At 31.7% G+C, this 19,604-nt stretch overlaps 1 long non-coding RNA gene across 1 annotated transcript; it reads right to left on the bottom strand.

Annotated features, from left to right (window-relative positions):
- Positions 1–1,530: 1,530 nt before the first annotated feature.
- Positions 1,531–12,106, bottom strand: LOC147803143 (uncharacterized). The gene is made up of 2 exons (XR_015429800.1): positions 2,865–12,106; positions 1,531–2,133 (listed from the first exon to the last, which is right to left on the bottom strand). It is a non-coding gene; the product is annotated as an uncharacterized LOC147803143 (long non-coding RNA).
- Positions 12,107–19,604: the final 7,498 nt, after the last annotated feature.

Raw genomic sequence — 19,604 nt, 5'->3', positions numbered from 1 at the left:
AAGAGGAGTGGCAAGACATTGCCAAGAAATTTGAGGAAAGGTAGAACTTTTTCCTAACTGCTTCGGAGCTCTAGAAGGAAAACATGTGATAGTGCGCCACAAAAGGAAATATGGATCGCAATGCTTTAATTACAAACTTGCGAACAGTATTGTGCTTTTTGCCCTTGTTGATGCAGATTGTAATTTCATTTACATTGTTGTGGGCACCAATGGCAGGGTGGCAGACAGCACCATTTTTTCCATTTCTGTGCTTCGTGGTGCACTTGAAAATAATGCAATAGGTATTCCGCCTCCCTCAAAATTACCTATGAGCAACGAAATTTTGCCCTACGTAATTGTGGCGGATGAAGCTTTCCCTCTGAAAAATTATTTAATGAAACCTTACCCAAGAAGGGAGCTCAGCCAGTTGAAGAAAACCTTCAACTACAGATTAAGTCGGGCAAGGAGTTGCGTTGAAAACGCCTTTGATATTATGGCAGCAAGGTTTCAGATCTTGCAAAAGGGCAAATCCTTTAGAAAAAGTTCAACAGACCTTTAATAGCAGCATAGTTATGCTCAAAAATTATATTTTTATTGTTATTTTTTTACTATACGAAATATTTATACTGTATATCATTTTTAACTATGTAATTATATTTTTTATGGTATATAAATAAAATTAGTTCTCTATCGATGATTCTCAGTACAAAATTTAATAAATTAGTAATTTTAAAATAAATCCTAGCTACATAACATTAAAATAATTTTATGCAATCATAACTTATTGAAATTTAATTCAATGAAGTAAAATGCATACAAGTTGAATTTAAAATTGTTAAAAAATTAATCATGCTAGAATTAAAAAACATATTGTCCCTTGAACATTTTCCTCTGGATGAATCCCTTTTTAGAATTTTAAGAACAATTTTCTTATCTGAATCAAATTTTAATAAAATAAAGAAAAGTTATGATTAAATTAAAAAATTGTGTTTAGAATTGTACTTTTGATTAGTTTTTGACAGTGATAGCAAATGTGTGCCAATTGTTAATATCTGATAGGAATGCATTAATTTGATATTTTTTGCGCCAAATTGTATTATTCTTATATTAGTGTTTAAATTTTTTTTTTTAAATATATATTACTAAAGCCTGTTTACTTGCGCTATTATTTGGTGGTCGTGGCTGTCTGAGTTATGATTCCCCCCCCCCTCATTCAAGTATGCACGATAGAAAGCTTTTTTCTTACTTATTTGGCTGGAATTCCAGGATTTAAATTACAAAAAGTTATTTTAAAAATGCGAGGTTTTTTTTCCTCTCCAACTTCTGTTTTGCTCTTAATAGTAGTCTTAAAATGGACATGATGAATATTTAAAAAAAGTTTGTAACTAGTAATTCAACAATATTTTTTCTCTTTCCTTCATGAAATACTTATCCTTTTTTCTATCTGAGATACATAATATAAAATAATTTTATGCAATCATAACTATTATGAAGTAAAATATATACAAATTGAATTTAAATGCCTTGTTAAGTTTTTTTTTCCATCCATAAACTTTACTCTGGTTTATTATAATATACCAGGAAAACAAATGCTTATGTATCATTCTCTTTTTAGTTACTGCATACTAGAAACATACTGACACACGAGTGCAAACATGAAATTGTTAAAAAATTAATTATGCTAGATTTCAATTTTGAACTTTATTAAATATTTGTAGAAATTAATAAAACATATTGCCACTTGAACATTTCCCCTGGATGAATACCTTTATAATTTTCTTTTAATAATTTATTAACTGTAATAAAAATGCTAGTTTAAATTATATGTAAGTTTAAAAGTTATTTTCCTTTAAATTCAAAAAGTGTATTTAAAATGGAGGTTTTGATAACGTCTTGGGTGTCCAAGGGAAATGTTCTTATTTCGGCTACAATGTATGCACCAAGCATGTCCAAAACATCCTTTTTCGCTACCTTTCCAATAGCTGCTGTTGCGGCAGCTATTAGCTCAGTTTCTAGTGAAACTTTAATTCTTTTTGACCGTTTCGAGCCACTTGGGCGGGGTGTGGAATCATTTAACTCTTGCAAGTTTTTTTGTAGAAAGGGATCTTCATCAGTTGATTCCCCGTCTTCTATCCACTTTTCCTGTTGTGCTTTCTGCAAACAAATATTCCATAATAATAACTGACTGCATCTTTTTGTCTTTGAAAGAAAAGTATGAATACATGTGTAGAATAAAAATTCTGATGGTCACCAGTAATCTCAATTATTTATTTTTTTCATTTTAAGAAAGACATCTTTTAATTTCTGAGTAGGGATGTAATAAATAGTCGGCCAAATAGTCGAGCCAAATGTTAAAAATAAAAACTTTTAGAATTATAATATCAATATGATACATTTTAAATAACACGATAATAAGATTATATTTATATATAGGTGACACAAAAATTATTTAATTAAGACTTTGTATTACACATTTCAGCTCAAAGCAATTGAAATAACTATTTATTCTAGTAAAATTGCATAAAAAAAAGTATACACACGATTTTTTCACAAAATAATTTTAACATTTAACACGAAAAGACTAAATAGAGTATTTTTGTTATAAAAAGCTTTGGTGACACGCTACCCAGGAGCAGAATAATCTCAAATGCTCAACAAAGACTTAAAAATTAGCAAAAATGTTCTGCAAGTATTTCACGAAAAAAATTTTATATTGCAATTAATTTTATACCACATTTATTTTTAATATCAAATAAAATTCTAATTGTATATAATTCACCATATTAAATAATTACTTATTAAACCATGGTAAACATTCACCATTTGATAGTATTTTTATGTTACATATATGTATATAAATGAAACAATACACAATTATTATTTACCTTTAAATTATTTTTGCTGCCACGAGGTATTGTGCATTCCCTTAAGAATAAAAGTGCCTTATAATAACGCCACTTGGGCTCGTATCTATCATCATATCCTGAAGAGAAAAAAATTTTTATATTTCAATAAATAAAACTTAAAGTAAAGATGGGTGTAGACGATTTAATATGAAAAGTTGCTTAATTGGATGTTCACAATAATTTTTGCAAATTAATTTTAGAGATAAGTGTATTGCAAAGCTGCAATTACGTGACAGAAACTTATATGATATTTAGCACTCAGGAACCCTTTTTATTTAGAAAATAAATATTTCTATACTATATATGTAAAATTAAAAATTATGATATGGAAAAGGTAATAAATGACTTATGCAACTTAAAATTCAATTGAAATAATAACAATTAGCTACTCAGAAAAGAGTATATAACATGATATCTCAAAAATGACTTATAGTTACAAGGCTTTTATTTATATGAAAATAATAAAAAACAAAACTTAATGAAAATGTTGATTGCTTTACATCAACAGTTTTAAAATTTCAGTTAAAATTTTAGCTTTTTTTTAAAATTAAAAATTAAGGAAACATACTGCATCCGGCCGGATATCCGGCTACAAAGAAGTCTTTTTGACAGAACATCCAGTATCCGGCTAAATTGACATCAGTTGCATCACTATTTTAGATAGATAATTTATGATACGTAATTCATTATTTACATAATTCATTATTAAAAGTAACGTAGTTGCTTGGTCATAAGATTTCTAGAAAACACACATCGATTATTTAAGGTGCTGCTTCTTAAAAATAATCTGCAGACTATAAAAAAATCTGCGACGCTCGTCTCCTGTCTCACATTTTCTGCTATGGGGGCTTGTCCCAATACTTAACTCAGGAGTTCCCTTGTCTTCTGAGTGGGGTTCGAAATTACGAGGATACAGTGTTGAACGATAAGCGCCGTAAATCCACTAAGTGGATCGGCTGTTCAACAACAGTAAAGAAATACATAAATAAATAAATTATGATTCAAATAATTGGTAAGTTCATGTTTTATAATATTCTATGGGCATAGAAAAATAAATTATTTTTTAACAAAACAGGAGAGTTTCTAACATTCTATAGTATACTGGACGACGGATTCCCTACTCAGCATTCGTGCGAGCAGGTACTCTTAGATTTTGTGATAGTCGGTCCCGTCTGGGCCGGCAATTGCATTTGCTACCGTGCCATCCGGCACATTGGATTACATCATACAAAAAAAGGTCTTTTTCAAGACCACCAACCTATCTTGCTATCGTCTTTTTCTAGGCACTTCTACTCAACTTAAAACTTATGTTTGATTTTTATATTCTTCGATTGCTCTATTACTTAATTACTGTGTATTTTAATTTATATATGAGCTATCACGGAGATACTTTCCGTCACACAGCTCTGCCGTCAAAGGCCTACTGGGCGCTGGCTTGACTCTTCTCCAGGAGGCTAGGCCTATACGGCGCAGCTTAACCGTCCTCCCAGGTGATTAGCTTCGCGATCTCTAATTATATACTTTCAAACTCCTATTAAACTTTTTGTATTATGGCTAACTATTATCCCAAAGAGCAATCTATGGATTATTTTGGTACAGATTCTCGCAAAGAGAATAGAGAGAACTAAGCCTCAAATAGAAAGGCTTAGAAAGGAAGAGCAGTGCCCTTACATTGCATATCAAATAAAGCAGCTTTTTAATAAGCGCGAATTCCTTATAGACCTTATAAGTTGCTCTAAAAACAACTCTGAAAACACAAATTCTGAGCAATTAGAAAAACCTAATAAGCTATCATTAGGATTTTATGATGATTTAAAAACAAGCCAAATTGATACAAACAATATGGAGGTAGGGATGCCGCCACACGAATTAACTGCAACTCCCACTGGAGAGGATTTCACTGTAGTTACTAAAGGAGCTAAGCCCAAATCTCCAAAAGTACAAAAACTAATAGAATTGAATAATAAATTCAATAAATTAAATGGTCAGAATGCTGAAAATTTTCATATTACATCTAATATTCCAATTAAAAACACGACTTCGAAGCCAAGCCCACCAAAGAGACTTTCGGCCAATCAGGGGGCCGAAACACCTAAGACCTTAGCCATTGATCCCCAGAAAAATAATACTAGAAAACTTAAAAGAGAGAAATTCTAAGCCAAAACGCAGATTATCGGGGGAATTTATTATTCTTCCAAGAAATTAAACGATAAACATAGTGACAATGAAATAGAAAAAGAGGACCATGATTTCTCCCCACTCCCCCAAGTGCATACCTGCCAACTTTTAATCCCTTCCATTATTATTTTTCCCAGTGGTATTAAAACTTCAATTTTAAGGAAACAAATACGTTGTACTTGAGAAAACGTAAGTTGACAACCATGACGGTAACGCATATTAATATATGTGCTTAATTTTTGTAAGAATAGTGGTGATCAATATTATTTAAAAATTAAGATTATGAAAGAAAAAATAGTATATAATTACTACCACTTTAAATATGTAAATAAAATCTTCCGGAAAATCCGGAAGAGTTGGCAGGTATGCCAATGGGAGACGATGAAATCATGGATACTAATACTCAATCACATAGTGCTAACCCTAACATTTTACCATCTCAACTTACGAGCCAAAATCATGAAAATTGTGTAAAATTTATCTCAAAAAATTGAACCCCTCCTATAATTATCAAAGATCCAGAATTCATATGGAATAATTTTGTCGAAGACCTTAGAAATATTGACATTATTGATTCTAACTATCATGGGAAATCTTTCCCTTATAGTTTTAAGATATAAGCACACGACAATGATACCTGCCAAAGGATCTTAAATCTGCTCATCATAAAAAATATTAAACACCACTCATTTATTATTCCAGAGTTGTAATTAGGGGTATACCCCGCAATATTGATCGAATGCGAATCGAAAATGAACTTAAAGATATATATGAGTTCAATGCTATCTTCGACCGCGTCTGGCATACAGGGCTAATCACCAAGCTAATTAAATATAAGCTACCTCCTGATTTAATTCACATAATAAACTCTTATCTCTGCAATAGGACCTCTCAAGTCAAACTTAGTAATAAACTATCAGACAAATACAAATCAGAGCCGGAGTCCCACAAGGGAGTATTCTTGGACCGGTACTCCACCTCATATACACTCATGATTTCCCGGTTTAGGAAGGAAATATGAACTATCTAATTGCTTTTTACGCTGATGACACAGCACTAGCTACAAGATCAGTAAACCCTAACCAAGCTGTGAAGAAACTTAATGACATCCCAGCTATTGAAGACTAGTGTGCAGCAAATAAAATCTCTATCAATGTAGATAAATAGCAGCTACTAGTGATCAGAAGGAAAAAGAAAAATAAACCAATATCAGATAACGTCATATTATTCAATAAAATTATTCCTTGAATTACAAAAGCTGACTACCTAGGACTTACACTAAACAACAGACTAACCTGGAATAATCATATAGAGAAAGTTTCCAACAGAGCCATGGCAGCCTACTCGAGCTTAAGATCGATATTAAACCTCAAAAGGCTACATTAGACAGATAAGGCAAATCATTACATATGCTAGCCCTGCTTGGAATTGCATCACAACTACCCAAATAAAAAGGATAAATACGGTGCAAAATAAAATCATTAGAAGAATGACGGGTGCTCCGCTCTACATTAAAAACGACACTCTAAGAAATGATTTAAAATTAGACACAGTACATGAATTTATCTGCAAACTTAATGCAAGCTTCTATGGATATGCCTTAAATTCAAGCACAGTAGTTTTTAACATGATCCTGGATAAAGAGATAATACCAGACGCTAGAAATCATAACGCGATTATAAACTTCTTTCTCTCGGACGGTATCCCCTCAAGCAAATTTAACAAGACAAACAGATAGCCCCCCTATCAGTTAAATATATTTCGATACACAAACACAGACATAACTCTAGGCCTACGGCTAACCCGGTGAAGGAGCAACCCTGTAGGGTCCGATCCGGGCAAGTTGTAGGTCATAGAACGATGAGCAACCCGGCACGAGCGGTCGTGCACCAGGACGACCGGGTCATCGTTATAACAAAGATACACATGTTGTAAATAATGGAAATATATATTGCTTTCTTTTTTCAAACTTATCACACCTGCTTATAATCATGTAGATATCTCAATTTTATTATTTACCTTTGACTCAAGGTACTTCCCCTGTAAATACCAATTAAAAGACAATGACTTATCTTCAGCTTTTATATAACTTAATTCTCAGATATGACTGTAATCACACACAGGCTTCACATCCAACACTCAATTCTCTTTATTGTACCAATGCCAATTAGTCCCAGTTTTTCACCATTACATCAGATGAAGGAGTGAGATTACATCAGACCATTACATCAGAAGAAGACTTTTCGAGATTACGTTAAAACAAATGCTCAACTAGGTGTCCCAGCAGCAAGAGTTATTGAGAATGTTAGAGGTAACAGGAACCTTAGAGGTGAAGACAATATTTTTATTAAAGAGTCTCTTACAAACAAAAATTTAAAATAATATTATGACAGTGTCCAATCCTCTTCACTGCTGCATAGAGAGGATGCAGTTGCTGTTCACAATTTGGTTAATGATTTGGTTCAGTGGCAGTATAACTCTGTACTATTGTATAAACCTCAGTTTCAAGAAATTGCTTTTGGTCTTTCAAATCAGGAAATCTATTTACCAGAGGATTCATTTGTCGTGAGTATACAGATGGCTTAACAAAAGGAGATGCTAATAGCATGTGTTGGTAAAATTTTATGTATTGATTCTACACATGAAACTAATGAGCAAGATTTTTATTTACTTAATTTATTAGTTCAGGATGAATATGGGTGGGGTTATGCAGTTGCTCATTTAATTATAAGTAAACTAGATAAGGATATGATGACTATTTGTTTCGCTAGCATTAAAGACAGGATCCAGGACAAGTAAACAATATTATGACTGATGACAAAACTACTGGTCCCGCATTTCAGGCAGTTTTTGGAGATAAAGTAAGCTATCTTTTATGTAAGTGGCACATCCACAGGGCTTGGAATAGAAAATTAAATTCTTCCGTTTCTGATGCAGTTTTGAGGCAAGAGGTAGTATATAGTCCCGCTCTCGTTTTTAATCATGAATACGAATGATTCGAATGTGAGTGCTACGGCACAAACAATTGATGAAAACGGGCCAACTGATAACTCAGAACGTATCGAAATATTCGCATGGGCAAAGACCATGCACAGCTACTATTAATCCCTTCCAAGATGTCATAGACTCCCTGGAAGTACAAATGTTCCAGCTAAAAAATTATCCACTAAACAAGGTTCGTGGTCACATTATTAGTCCTCGTAATATTAGTGGTGCCAATAATTGTTTTCATCTTAATGCTATTAATTCTACTGCTTATAATGAACACTTCTCACAAGAGAATTTTGATATTTATGATAATAACTCTGTGCTTAATATTGTTGATAATAATACTTTCAACATTAATGACTCAAATATGTTAGACGATGAATATTCCGTGTATTTCCATTCCGGAAAACAGTGGTAGGACTAATTGTGTTGTTAACAATAACAAAAAGGAAGGATCGGAGTGATGGGGATTTTGTTGAACTCCCCACTAAGAAAACTTACAAGCGCGTCACGCGCAATTTTATTCCATCCCTCCCTTCAAGTTAATACATTTGAGGTCTTAACTCCACAGGAGGTAGACCCCAACGTAACCGTTATGGCCAATACCGGCCCCCCTCCAATCCAACTTATTATTGTTAGGTTTGGCGAAAGCCATACAGATTTTATGAAGAATATTGGCTTCGAAATTGTTGCCAAGGCCTCAGGGCCAGACATTAAATTTGTTCCCCCCATCCGCTGAAAAATACAGAGAAGTGATTAAATACCTGGACGAAAACAAATATGAATATATCCTCCTTAGAGGGAAAAATGGAAAGCCTAAAAAGTTTGTTGTTAGAGGCCTTCCTATTTCTACTGAAACTTCTGAAATAGAAGACCATAAGAAAGCGGGATTTAACACAAAGTGAGTAAAATGACGAATCAATATAACAGTAGGCCCCTCCCCCTTTTTCTGATACAAATCTTGCAATCCCCAAACTACAATTTGGACACCATTTATGATATCAAAAAACTTTGTTATGTAGACGTAACCATTGAACACTATCTGGGAAACCCGACGGTTGTTCAATGTTTCAATTGTCAGCGTTTCGGCCACTCCGCCGAGAAATGCAGAATGCGTTCTCGGTGCGTGAAGTGTGACGATTTCCATAAATCTAATTCTTGTCCTCATTCTAATCTTTCTGTCATTTTAGTAGCTAGGAGGCGGTACTGCATATATAGTCCGCTCTCGAATTTAATCATGAGCACGAATGATTCAAATGTGAGTGCTTCGGCACTAGCGATTGAAGAAAACCAGCCACCTGATGTTAATTCTGAGCGAATTAAAAGATTCGAACGATAATGGATCTCCATGGGGAAAGGCCCTGTACTGATGCCATAAATCCTTACCAAGATGTTATTGACTCCCTGGAAGTGCATATATTCCAGATTCCTAACTCCACAGGAGGTAGACCCCAATGTCATTGATATGGCCGATACCGGCCCCCCTCCGATCCAACCAATCATTGTTCGGTTTGGCGAAAGCCACACCGAATTCATGAAGAAAATTATTGAGAATATTGACTCCGACATCGTTGCCAAGGCCTCAGGGCCTAATTTAAAATTATTCCCCAAATCCACTGAAAATTACAGAGAAATTATTAAATTTTTAGATGAAAACAAATATGAATACATCCTCCTAGGAGGAAGAAACGAAAAACCGAGGAAGTTTGTTGTACGAGGCCTCCCCATTTCCACCGATACCATCGAAATTGAAGAGACCTGAAAAAAATCGGTTTCAATACTCACAAAGTGAGCAAGATGACTAATCAGTATAATAGTAGGCCTCTCCCCCTATTTCTGATTCAATTATACCAATTCCCCAATTACAATTTAGACTCAATATATGAAATTAAAAAGCTCTGCTATGTAGATGTAACTATCGAACACTATCGGGGAAACCCGGCCAATTAATGCACCCCAATTATTAAAAGACATGAAAAGTGCAGCCAATGGACAAAATGTTCATATTAGCCCAACAATTTTCAACTAACCATGGATAGTTCCCCCCTCACTGGTTTCAAAATCTGTACGTCGAATGCCTGTGGCATTTGGGTAAAAATTGAAGAATTTCGCCTTTTTGTTTACGATCACAAACCTGATATTATCCTAATCCAAGAATCCTTCCTCAGACCAGAGCATTACGCAAACGTTTCAAATTACGCATGCTACCGGAATGACAGGCCAGCCGGGAGACAGGTTTACAGTGGCACTTGTATTTACAGTTGACAAAAAAAGTATTAGCACACTAAGCTAATTTAAAATTCTTGCAAGATAAAATAACCAAACTAATCCAAACTAGGATTTTCTTTACCTTTATTATAGTAAAAACAAAAGTAAGTGAAAATAAAAAGCACACTTGCTTTTACAGAATTTAAAACAAAAAAACATTATTATATTTTTGCAAAAAAAGTATTAGCACACTTAGTGAAACAAATGAAAACATTTTTCATTATCGGTGATTTGCTTTTTAATATCTTGTATGCAATCCATTGGCCTTAATGACTGCTTCTAATCTTCGTGGCATAGATTCTACTAACTTTTTGGTAATATCTGAGGAAATATCATTCCAGGAATGAATCAATGTAGATTCTAAAGGATCTCTTCCCGTAATGTGGTTATTCCTTACTTTTTGAACTAGATGGTGCCAAAGATGTTTGATCGGGTTCAGATCAGGAGATTGGGGGGGAGGGAGTGCGTAGCCTTCTTGGTGCATTATAAAGCAACCATTCCCTTGTTACAATCGCGGAATGTGTAGGATCATTATCTTGCTGGAATATATAGGTGTCTTGGAGGCCTAATTTTCTAGCACTGCTTTTCATGTTACGGCGCAAAACCTCTATATACGATAAAGCTGTCATCCTACCATTAATAACTTCCAAATTTCCAACCCCATTATGCGCCATACAGCCCCAAACCATCACATTCCCTCCACCATGCTTAATTGTTGACAAGATATTTTTCTGATCAAGAGCAGTACCAAAGCCTCCTAGAGTAGGGGTACAAGCCGTAATACTAGTTTTGAGAGAGAATGCTACGTCATCAACGGGGTCCATTTCTTCTACCAACGTCGCCACGTTGTTATGAGTGTGCTCGGTTCATTGAAGCTTCTAATTTATAGTTCTTTTACTAAATATCAATACTATTTCTACATCTTTATAGTATTTATGAATGACACAACTCCGTCAATTGATAGTATTTGTGGATAAATTATGCGTTAGTTTTTCATCAAGTAGAAAAAGAAGACCGCTGTGCTTCAATTTTTAAGGTGAGTAAATGTTTTTGTATTTTACATCACTTAAAAATTAAATTTGTTTTAACTTTACTTATATTTAATGCACTGAAATTTTGAAGCATATTATTAATGTATATTTAAATTTTTTTTTAAGTACAATTAAAATGTCAATCTATGTTTATGTTATGATGATTGTTTTTGCTTATGTAAATATAAGCATTTTTCTTTACGTTATTTACTGATTTATTGGAGCATACATTATTGAGTTAGCTTAAGTTAAGTAATTATATTTGTGTTTTGCTATTAAAACATCTAATTTGTAATAATCATGACCTTATATGCTAAAAAAATTGCAACGCAATTTATATATAACTGATATGTTACGATTCAGTTAAATAGCTGAATAATTCTAGATATAATAATATAAGAGTGGAAAAATAAAAATTATTTTTTTATCATTTTATAGTATAGTAAATATATAAATAAATAAACTATACAAAATATAAAATTAAATTAAACAATATAAAATTATCAGGATATGGTTCAAAGATTGAAGAATCTGGCTTTATATACTACTAGGAGGCTCCGCCCCCTGCTCGCTAGCGCTCGCCAACCCCCGAGAATTGCTACGCAATCCTTTGAAGTTCACGCCGTGAACCATGGCTCGCTGCGTTCGCTAGCCAGTGAACGCAATGTTCTAGCACAAAGACATAGTATATTATCATCAAAGACATAGTATTTTATCATCAAAGACATAGTATTGTACTTATATAGCAGAATTCTATCAATGTTCTTATTAGCTTTTAAAAAGTATATTAACTATTTAGATTGTACATGGTGAAAAAATCAAAACATTAGCTAAATAAGAAACATATTAGCAAAATAAATTATCAAATATTACAGTTACTCACCTAAATTCAACTAAATGTGTATAATAAATTAGTTAATGCTAGAAATTCTGAAAGTTTTAGTAAAAAATTTTATAATTTAAAAATATAAACTTTAAACCCTAACTTTTCCTTGTGAGATAATAACCCTCAAAAAGTCTTTCATTTTCAAGAACAAAAAAATTTGTTTTATCGCCAAATGAAATATTTTTGGGTGATCAGCATTATTGAAATCAATTTCTATATTAATTAACATTTGTGATAAAGTACATAACATTTAAGAACAAAATAAGGATGTTTTACATACAATAAATTAAAATGCATGGCTGTTAGCATTATCCGAGAAATACCACGTGGAGGTCGCCATGCTGCATTTCTAATCGGGGAGTTTTGATTTTGGCAGTTTCCCTTGCCTACTGCCAATAGAAGTTTCAATTAATTTTTTTCCAAAAAACATTTTCTTCTGCAAAGCTCTAAGAAATTAACACTAAGCATTTAGAATTTCTTTGAAAACACAATTATAGATTTGGCATCTTGGAGCAATTACTGAAAAGCTGTCAAATGACTTAACTCTTGACAGGCCAACATAAAGTTGTCCATGACTAAAAACTTGTTTAGTCAATATTAAACTGATTTTCTCAAAAGTCTGACCTTGTGACTTATGTATAGTCATGGAGAAGGCCAGCCTTATTAATTCCTAATTGAGTTTAAATTAAATTTTATCATGTTTTTAGGGCATGAATCTGAATTGAACAACCTGATAATGCTCACTCTGGTTATTGTTTTCGTTTTTAAAAGCGCTATATGTTGAGCCAGTTTAAATTAAATATTATCATGTTTTTAGGGCATGAATCTGAATTGAACAACCTGATAATGCTCACTCTGGTTATTGTTTCCGTTTTTAAAAGCGCTACATGTTGAGCCACCTCATGTGACATTTTTAGCAACAATCATTGGTTGATTTTCTAACGTTGCCATTCGGGGAGTTGTAATGAGACTTTTTTTTGATATATATAGATGTTTCTGGTGGAGAGATATTGTAAATTATTGTATTGCTACTTAAAATTATTAAAAAACTTGAAATCAGTTTTCATGTATGTATATGCTATAGAATAAATTTGGAATGTCTTTGCATAATATTAAGGTTAATGTCAATTTGGTAAATAGCATAGCAAATACAAAAATATACTAACAGTACAAAATTGATATACAGTTTTGTTATTTACGAATAATATTTATTATATGTTTTCAATGAAGACATATTAAAAAATTATTGAATTGCTACTTAATATTATAGATATGAACATGAAATCAGTTTTTATGTATTTATATGCTGTAGCTTAAATTTGTTATGCTGTTGCATAATATTAAGGTTAATGTCAAATTGGTAAATAGCATAGTAAATTTAAAATAAACAAACAAACAACACAAAATTGACATAATGCCATTACAGTATAAGTATATTTAAGAATAAGACTTATTCTATGTTTGCGATGAAGAGATATTAAGAAATCATTGCATTGCTGTTTAATAATATATATATATGAACATGAAATCAATTTTCATGTATTTATATATTGTAGAATAAGTTTGTTATGTTGTTGCATAATATTAGGGTGAATTTAAAATTGGTTAATAGCATAGTAAATTAAAAAATCAACAAACAATACAAAATTAACATAATACCATGATACAGTTTAAATATTTAGGGATAAAACTTATTCTATGTTTTCGATGAAGATATATTAAGAAATCATTGCATTGCTGTTTAATATTATATATATGAACATGAAATCAATTTTTATGTATTTATATGCTGTTGAATAAATTTGTTATGCTGTTGCATAATATTAGGATTAATGTCGAATTGGTAAATAGCATAGCATAGTTAATTAAAAAGTAAACAAACAATACAAAATTAACATAATACTATGATACAGTTTAAGAATAAGACTTATTCTATGTTTTCGATGAAGACATATTAAAAGATCTATTGTTATTTAATATTATACATATATGAACATGAAATTGATTTTTATGTATTTATATGCTGTAGATTCTTCACTCTTATTTCTCTTCTCTCTATTCACTCTTCTCTTATTTCTTAACTCATTCAAAATTGTTTTATATCAAAATTTGGCAAAAATTTTTGCGTTATTCTTATAACTCGTAATAACATTCTTAAATTCAAAATTGCAAATGTTTTTGGAATGTTATTTGGCACTTCTTTACTAAAGTTTTCTATGATGGCTCAAATTGATATTCTTATATATTTAAAATATAAATACTGTTACTGTTTAGTAAATTATAGTTTTTGTTATAAAAGTTTTTTAATTTTTTTTTAGGATGCCAAGGCGTTGCAGTGTGCCAGGTTGTCGTTCCAATTACAAGGGTGAATGCTATACAAATGTTTTTAGTTTTCCAAAGGATGAAGAGCGAAGATTACAATGAGAAAAACAAAAAACATCGTGCTGATTTCAAAGTGACAGATTCTTCAGTTGTTTGTATCAAGCATTTTGAAGAGATTTATTATAAGAAATCATGAAGCTACGAGAGATGATGGAACATTGCTTGTTATTCCTCGTAAAAGTCCCATTTTAACAAAAGAGGCATATCCTACTGTTTTTGAAGGTCAGCCATCTTACTTATCGACAAAATTGCCTGTAAAGCGGAAAACTCCTGAGGAGAGACAAAATGAACTACTTCAACAAGATGAGAAAAAATTTGAAGAATGGTGCTTGAAGGATAAGATTGTTGATTTCGACGAATTACAAAATAAGAGACAAAGTGCCAAAAGACTGGATACTAATTCCAGATTGTGAAATTTTTCTAGGAAAAGTCGACTTGTCTGAAGCCCCTAGTTTCAGTGTATCTCTGAAGATCTCTTCTAATTTTGTGGTTGCAGTTTGGAAAAACAACTTACCTCTACCAAAATCTAAGCTAAATTGGCTTCTTGGTTCTGAGTTGAAATGTGATTTGTGGTCCAAGTCTGATTCCTTGATTAGCTTTCTGAATGGCTTAGAGAATGAACTCAATGTAGACATAAAGCTACATAGTATACTGAAAGCATTTACTGAAGTATTAGAAGAGTGTGAAGATGTCTCTAATAAAGAAACTCTACTATTCCTTCGAGATCAACTGGATTTATATTTGAAGTCCTCCCCTCGTTATCAGTCAGATATTTTTTTATGGGCTGCTCAATTTTATTTTAGTCATCCTGCGGCATATAAGCTTGTGCGTAATAGTTCAAAACTTGTTTTACCTCATCTTCATTATCTAAAGACTTTAATACAGAACCTTGGTCTATTGGAAAGTGGAGTTCAAAATTCTCATATCAAATATTTAGAACAAAAAAGTTTGCTGCTTTCTGATAGGGAAAATTTTTTAATTTTAATGATGGATGAAATTTATGTTAAACCTGGTGCTACTTATAAAGGCGGGAAAATTGATGGATTGGCCACCAATGTAGATAATGCCGAAGCATCAACACTCCAAGCATTTCTAATTTCCTCTGTATTTGCAAAAAATAAAGATGTTGGATTGTAACCCATCAAAAATCAAAATGCAGACCAGCTTTTTGATGCTTTAACGCATGTTTTAAAAGTACTTAAAAATGCCAGCTATACTGTTCTATGTGTAATAGCTGATAACAATCGTGTAAATCGCAAAACCTATGAAAAGTTGTGTGGTGGAATTCTAAAGCCCAGCATTGAAAATCCAGTATCTCCAGGTGAACAAATATTCTTGCTTTTTGATACTGTACATCTTTTGAAAAGTATACGTAATAATTGGCTTAACAATAATGTAACAAATCAAACCTTTTACATTCCCCCAATGAAAAGTTTGATTCTTGAATTGAAACTGTCCCCTGATATTTCCTTGGTGAATCAACTTTATGCCAGTATAACTCACTTAAAGGCTTTGTACAAAGAGGAATCAAATAGCATAATAAAGTTGGCTCCAAGTCTTACACAAAAATCACTATATCCTAATCGATTAGAGCGGCAAAATGTTTCATTGGCTTTGAAACTGTTTGATGAAAAGAACATTGCTGCTCTAGATACTATGAGAAGTTCGCTTGGGAAGGATGTAATTGGCACTTCACTTTTCATTAACATTATATCAAAATGGTGGAGAATTGTTAATGTAAAGACGCCTTTCAAAGGCAAACATAAGCGAGATATGTATTTTGACCCGATAAGCAGTTTGAATTTGCCTAATGTCGACTATTTAGAAAAATTTATCCAGTGGCTGGAGGAATGGGATACACTCCCTAGCCCCTCCTTCGTAAAACCTAATTCAAGGAGCGGAAAACTATCCAAAGAGACTTTTGTTGCCTTGAAACATACTACTAAAACCATGCTGGCATTATGTGCCTATTTGTTCAGAAACGTTGTCCCTCCACCAGCCTACATTCTCCTCGGTAAATTTCAAACTGATGATTTAGAGGCTAGGTTTGGCCAATACCGTACGATGTGGGGAGGTAACTATCACGTATCTGTGACGCAAGTACTTGAATCAGAAAGAAAGCTTAAACTTCTGAGTTTAATGCAATTAAAATCTGCCAAAGAAGGCAATTTTAAAATTAAAGAATTTTTAGACTCGTGTAAGGTGAATGACGGTGAAGATTTTGAACCAACAGAGTTTTTTTATGATATTTTGTTAACCTGTGATTTACACGATGTCTCGAAAGACAATTTGAAAGTCTTGATTTATATTGCAGGTTATGTCGCTAAAATTGCAGCTGGTGATTGTAATGTTTGTAAAAGCCATCTTACGATTGAGGAGACACTCAACTGCGACATTGCTCTTGAAGCAAGGAAGTATTTATCCGCTCTGGATCGTGGTGGATTACTTTGGCCCAATGATTTTCTGCTAAATGTGTGCATGACAGTTTTGAAAATTTTTCAAACTTGTATTTCTTCTGGGGTTGAAGAAATATTTCTACGCTTAAAAAACCAACGACAATTTATTTGTGAACTTTCCAAAGAAAAACTGGCTAATGAAGGCAGCAATTTGGATAATACAATTTGTAACTGTAGTAAAACTGAAAAATCTTTAATCTATTCATGTATAAATATAATAAGTAATATTTTGCTTAATAATTATGCTAAAATTCGTAATGATAATATTAGAAATGCAAACTTTAATGCATCAAAAGATAAAAGCAAAGTTACAGACAGAAAACTAATAGCTTTAAACCCGTAGGTATGTAATTTTAAGATTTATGTTTTTTTGTAATTTTAAAATGTTTAAGATTTACGTTTCTTTGCAATTGTGAAAACTTTCCGGTAGAATTAAATTTAAAAGTATCTGCAGGCATACTAAGAATTAAGATTCTTTAGTTGATTCTTATATTAATGTTATAATTATATTTTAATCACAATTACATAAAATTTTATGGTGATTACATTATATAACAATATTCATTATATTTTAGTTGATCAACCTATAAAAATTTACTTCCATTAGATATTTATATAAATTGCAATTGATAGATATGTGAGTGATTTTCAAAAATAAAGTCGAAATTAACCTTTGCTAGTGATTAGCATTTAAGTCAAAATGTCGGATCTGTTACCTTAACTTATTATTAAATAACTTTTCTCTGAAATGCGTTAAAAGAATGACCGAGCAATATATTTTAAAACAATATCATAAGTAGGTTCACTGTCTATCATTTGCACCTTCGTTTGTAGTTTTAAGCCAAATATTTTATTTTTAACTAATATTTTTCTTACAAGGTAAACAAACTTTACATAGTTTTGAAGAATTGATGCTTTTCTAAAATATGTCAATCCTAACAGTGTGTGTATTTATGTATATAAATAAGTATTTGTGTATTTATAGATATTTTTTATTAAGTGATAATTTCTTTAAAAACAGTGTTGAAACAACTTTATATATATCTACATATGTAAAGTATATGTATATATGTACATAAAACTTGCTTTTAAAATAAGCCAGTCCATTGGAAGTTTTACACTTAACAGCTTTGAACGTAAGGAAAAAGTTGTTAAAACATAGTTCTATGATTTGTGAAAATTTAGATATAAGTGTTTAAAGATTCTGGCATTGCTAAGTACAGTTACAATGTTACAGAGTTTTAAAATTGTTCAAAACTTGGTGTTGGAAAAGTTTAAAAATTAACGAAAAAGTTTTAAAAACATATATTCTTCAGTTCAAGATAATAAGATAATGTGATTTAGATATAAATTTTCAAACTTCAGTAAATGCTGAATATCTATTGTATTAATGAAAACATTTACAACTCAAATTTGCACTAGGGTGGTCCTTGGTAAATATTTTCTTCGTTGTTGAGTTTCACCTCCAAATTTAGTCTATGTAGTTCATTATTTCACTTTTTATATAAGTGCATTAGGTATTTATTAAGCATTAAAATGATTTTTGCCTTCAAAAATTAAATATAAATATCAAATGCTTGTGAACTAAAAAATAGCGTGAATTTTAAAAATCCACACAATAACTGCAAACTAAACAAATTATAAATTTTTGTCTATGTATTTTAAATTAATAAAATCTGTCTTATTGAAATTTTATTGTATAATTCTAAACAAAACTGTCATAACATATTGTCATAACAAACTGTCAATTCTATCTATCAAAGAATATTAATGAGTTTTAAAAGTTTATAGTTCAAGCTATATAATTTTGAATTTTCTAATATTTAAACATTTGTAATTAGTAATATGCGTTTTTTTTTCATTCACTTTTAAAATTCAATTATAATTTGTAACTTTTAATAGAACACACAGGAAACACAGAGGAAATTCTGACGAGGCCAGTTGCTATAGACAAATTTTTTTTGGAAGGTCAAATATTTTTTTTAATATTCTACATATTTTTATGCAGTTTTTTATTTGAAAAATAGACTTAAGAGGTATTTATTAATTAAGGGATATTTTAAAATAGTTTTTTGTTGTGGGCACTTTATTAGTTAAATTTATATTTAAAGAGATTCGTATTTTATGATCAAATAAAGTAAAAAAATAATTTACTATAATGCCTGAGACATTTGAGGAATAAATAAGAATTTTGATAACCTGTGGTTGCTTTACATAACATATCAAGATTGCATAGCATCATTCTGTTTATGATCAATCTATATATATTTATAATTTTATTTTAGGGTAAGAAAAGAAAGTGGGTAAGAAATTGGATTGATAAGAGAAGTAAATTGGGAGCTAGCTGCAGAAGATCCCCTGGAGTATCAAAATGTCTTGAGGATGAACAAAGACCACTTTGCCGAGCTGTTAAAAAAAAGTTGAACCTATCATTCAGAAACGGAATACAGTCATGAGGGAAGCCTTTAGTGCAAAACTAAAACTGGAAATCACGCTTAGATACTTGGCTTCTGGGGACAGTCTTAGATCT

This window comes from Parasteatoda tepidariorum, chromosome 10 (assembly GCF_982258835.1).
Source record: "Parasteatoda tepidariorum strain Cologne lab strain chromosome 10, Ptep-v5.0, whole genome shotgun sequence".
Lineage (NCBI taxonomy): Eukaryota > Metazoa > Arthropoda > Arachnida > Araneae > Theridiidae > Parasteatoda > Parasteatoda tepidariorum.
The sequence above is the reverse complement of the archived record's forward strand: the minus strand, read 5'-3'. Positions and strand labels throughout refer to the sequence as shown.